Source organism: Triticum urartu, chromosome 4A (genome assembly GCF_056163025.1).
Source record: "Triticum urartu cultivar PI428250 chromosome 4A, HENAU_Tu73, whole genome shotgun sequence".
NCBI lineage: Eukaryota > Viridiplantae > Streptophyta > Magnoliopsida > Poales > Poaceae > Triticum > Triticum urartu.
In genome coordinates, this window is record NC_141876.1 from 286,582,141 (window position 1) to 286,587,058 (window position 4,918).

Genomic DNA, 4,918 nt, shown 5'->3' on the forward strand with positions numbered 1-4,918 from the left:
TACTCTGTTTTTCATGAACTTAATACACTAGATGCATGCTGGATAGCGATCGATGTGTGGAGTAATAGTAGTAAATGCAGGCAGGAGTCGGTCTACTAATCTTGGACGTGATGCCTATGTAATGATCATTGCCTGGATATCGTCATAATTATTTGAAGTTCTATCAATTACTCAACAGTAATTTGTTTACCCACCGTTTGTTACTTTTCTCGAGAGAATCCACTAGTGAAACCTACGGCCCCTGGGTCTTCTTTCTCATATATTTGCCTTACGATATACTTTTCTTTGCAATTTTTATTCATATCTATTAAACCAAAAATCTAAAAATACCTTGCTGCAATTTATTTTATTTGGCGTCCGATCTATCAATCTACTACAATTTACCTCACGTCCGTTTGCCTATCTTGAGGCGCCATACCCCAAAAAGGATTGACAACCCCTTTAACACATTGGGTTGCAAGGTGTTGTTATTTGTGTGCAGGTGCTGCTTACGTTGTGTTGCTTGGTTCTCCTACTGGTTCGATACCTTGGTTTCATAATTGAGGGAAATACCTACCGTCGCTGTGCTAATCATCCCTCCCTCTCCAGGGAAATACCTGTAATGACCCGTAGTTTGAGAGAACGGGGAATTCTTTTCCGAATGTTATTTGCATTCATGCATATAGGTTGGGGTTATTATCAACTTGCATCTCAAAACCAAATCAAACTTGCATCTCAAAACCAAATCAAACTTGCATTCAAATTACTAAGTTAAATTTGCATTTTAAATAATTTGGACATGACCTTCACTCTTATTTAGAGTTTTGGGTTCAAATTATAATTCAAATAAGTTAAAAGGACTTGAGTGCATAAGTTCCAATCAATTATAAATTGGAATTGCATTTAATATAGGCTTTGAACAATAAAGAAAATTAAAGCTTTATTGATAATCGGATAAATATTACAAAGTTATATTACATATGACATACATGAATAATTAATAAGAGAATACATTCTTGGATTGTAAAGAATTCAGGAAAGACAACCTAAACTAAATTATCTATTCTTCCTATACTATCATATCTAAGATCTTGATTTTAATCTTGATCTTCTTCTTTTCTTCAAAACCCGCAACCATAAACACTAGAGGGAGTGGGTTAGGATTAGTATGTAGCATATATCCTGTCAAGTGACAGTAGATATAAGCCACTGTTCAGCCTCAGAATAAAGCCAGGAGTAGATATAGATCAAACCCACCCGACCAGGACCAAGTAACCAAGCAATTAGCCACCCAGCAACTTACAAGATAGGCATCAAGGAGAGCTTGACAACAGCAAGCAGCTGCTGTCAACACCACCAGCACCAGAGATTCACGCAAGGACAACACTAGCAGCACACACAACAAGCACACAGCTGAGTCACCCGTCCAGAGCACTATAAATAGAGCAACCCAGCCGTAGTGAGAGTTTGATAGCCACTGGTACAACTGAACCAAACAGGAGTTGGACCAAACCCAAACCTGAGAATTAGTGTGAAACAGCGAGGAGGTGCAGGCTAACCACAAGAAGAAGGATAACCAGAGCCTCAAGACCAAGCTACTCAGCACCAGAGGTAGGATTGGAGTGATGGAATCCTCAGGCGTGCACAGAAATGCTGTGTCATGCATCACAGGATTTGTAGGAGTTCTTGGAGCCACAAAAATAACTTTAGAACCCAGAGAGGCCTCAGACCAGCATCATAGGCAATAAGATCAGGCAACATATGTTCTTATCAGTTTAATAGAAGAGAGAGGGATAGAAAAATAGACAAGAAAGCAGAATATAGCCAAGACAAGCAATATCTGTTCTTAAGTAGAGTAAAGATAGCATAGAAGAAATAGACAGGGTAGCACCCAACTGAATATCTGCTTCTGCAGAACACTGCACTCCACTTACACATGGCATTTTTCTGCAAATAGGACACCACATCCACCAGCACATGGGCTAGTATCATTAGCAGTGCTGCTGTAAGTATATATAATAGCAGTAACCTGTAACAACAAGTATAATTAGCTATTACCCGAAGGTCAGCCAGACCAATGGAAATACACAGAATTAAGTAACCAACTCCAGGAACTAGAGTAGCATATTCAGTTAATCAACTTGCAGTGGGAAGTACAACAAGTGAAATCAAGTAGTCAAAGACAATAGGATTAGTGTACTGAACCAGGGAGCTTCATAACTAAAGAATCCTTCAGTTAACACGAACAGCAGAGCCACATTGGAGCAAACAACATATTAAGCACTTTGCTCCTGACCAACTTAGCAAATCCAGAGCAATCATATACCACCAGACCATCACGTGAGCACAGAAATAAAGCAAATACACATGGGCAGCTACTGACAGACCCTAGAACAGCATGAATTTATCACCAGATAGGTCCAGTAGGAGTTGATGCTTGATTACAACATCTAGCAGCAACTAGTAGAATCCCACATCCAACCCAAATCATGGCCAAGGCCATGCAGGAGCAAAATCAATGGAGAAGGAACCGGGAGGACCTCACCAGAGGGAGATTGTAGCCATAGCTGTAGCTCAACCACACAACGGCTGTGGTGTGACCATCACCACATCCAGGAGAGGGTCTGGAGGCCGCCGGAGCACAACCACGACGACCAGGGCGAGCGCCGGGCACGGTGGCGCCACCCCGAGGGCATCACCGCACGGAGACGCCACCCCAGGGGCACCACCGCATCACGGTGAGCCGCTGGAGGTGCCGGATGAAACCCCGCGACGACCGAAGGGCCGTCGGCGACAAGACCCGCCTCCACCACCGGAACCCTAGCGAGGAAATCGTTGGGGACGACCACAGGAGGGAGGAAAAGTAGATCGATGCGGCGGAGCTGGTAGAGCTTGCCAAGGAGCAGCAATGGGTGTGCTGGGAGGCGTCGGAGCTCACCGGAGCGGCCAGAATCGGCCGGCGACCGAGGCGGCGACAGTGGGGATCGAGCGTGAGAAGTACGAGAGGAAAAGAGCTGAGCGAGAGATAGAGTCGAGTGCGTGTGCGCGTTCTGGTATACTCTAGCCAGCGTGCGTACGTGTTGGGCTGAACCCAACCATGGTGTGCGTACATGTGTATTGAACCAGGCCACCAGACCAATACATGTGTGTGCTACCTCAAGCCCTTGGATTAATTCACGTATAATCCCCTGTGCACTTCTACTTACACATATGTGTTAATTAGTACTAGTCCACATCACGTATGTGTCAGATCAACCCAAACCAATACATGTGTGTTAAGGTTATAAATCAACTTAAATTATAAAATAAATATATATAAACAAGGTGCAAATTCACATCTAAAAATATTTAATACAATCTTAAAATCAAGTATTTCAACTATGTTAATTATAATTAATATTCTTTTTAGTTAAGAAATAAACAAGAACAAATAATCCACACAAAATCATAGAATTGAATACCAAGTATGACTCACTGTCTAGGTGTCTCAAATTACCAATAATAATAATAACAAATAAACCACTTATTTATAAAATATATAGTATGGAAATAAGAGTTGACAATAATAATCTAATAAAATAAATTGAAAGAAATGCACTAATAAAATCTTGGAGGGTTAGAGGGGGAGAAAAGCCGTGTCATCCTATGCATATAGCATCTTGCAGATTTTCTTGCAACATTAGTCCTTATCGGACTATATGTAGTTTTCAGAACCCGAGGCAACCGCGAGTCTCAAAGCCTCGAGTTACACTACCTATCGATCATCAGGCAAGTTCATACCTTGCATGCCTTTGTTTATGCTTTCGTAAAAGCATCTTTACAAAATTCTCTACTTGCATAATCTATTCATTGCATTAAATAAAATTATATTCAGTACTATCAATTCATTGGTGGGCAATGGAACTCAGGATGGTAACACGGTGGTAGAGTTCCATTCTACCGGGCTTAACAACCAAAGTCAGCAGACATTCCAGCGCCGTAGCGATAGCGTTGACCATGGAGCCTGGAATGGGTCGGGCGAGTAAATAACTTTTCCTCATACCGATGTGCCCTCGCACAGGTTCGCCATGGGGCGTAAATACGTATAACCGGCACAGGGAGTCGATATATCATGTCGGCTATGGGTGCTATAAATACCCTATCGGCAGAGGGCCGTCAATCCTTAATCGCCAGGGTGGCGTAAATGCTCATCGGTCACGGGGCCGTATAAACCCTACCTGTAGCAGATTTTGGGCAAAACAGGGAATACCTCTCGAGCCAGGGTCAGGGGCATTGGTAAACATGGGAGAGGGAAAGACTCAGATCTTAGACCCGACCACGCATCATGCATGTGCAAGGTTATGGACCAGGGAAAAGTGCTAAGTTAATCGTTCGTGGGTAAAGTAGCGCACCTCTGCAGAGTGTAATGAATTATGGCTTGTCACTCCCTGATCTGGGAAAGATCTGCGAACACGGCGGGAAAGGAGTCTATTGGAGATTCTAACAACCCGTGAAGTCTGATGACTAAATGCTATAAGTAAAATTTGGTGCTGCAGATATTTTCCGAAACCATTGCTGAGATCTATTTGGAATCAGTAGTAGCTATAGTGCATCTCCACCCAGAATATCTATGAACTTGTTGAGTACTGTAACACCCCGGATGTAACCTACCTTATTTGTACTCCGACTCTTGCCGTTTCCGGCACTAAGTTATGTTATCTCATCGTTGTCGGGTTTTTTTCTCCGTGTGTTTTGTCTTTGTCATGCATCTCATATCATGTCATCATGTGCATTGCATTTGCATACGTGTTCGTCTCATGCATCCGAGCATTTTCCCCGTTGTCCGTTTTGCATTCCAGCGCTCCTATGTCCTCCGGTGGTCCTTTCTACCTCTTTTCGTGTGCGGGTGTTAAACGTTTTCAGATTGGACCGATACTTGTCATGCGTCCTTGGTTTACTA

The 4,918-nt window shown here is 42.9% G+C and overlaps 1 long non-coding RNA gene across 1 annotated transcript; it reads right to left on the reverse strand.

Moving 5' to 3' along the window:
• Positions 1-902: 902 nt before the first annotated feature.
• Positions 903-3,104, reverse strand: LOC125544910 (uncharacterized). The gene is made up of 2 exons (XR_007299820.2): positions 1,499-3,104; positions 903-1,413 (listed from the first exon to the last, which is right to left on the reverse strand). It is a non-coding gene; the product is annotated as an uncharacterized LOC125544910 (long non-coding RNA).
• Between the last annotated feature and the right edge of the window lie 1,814 nt (positions 3,105-4,918).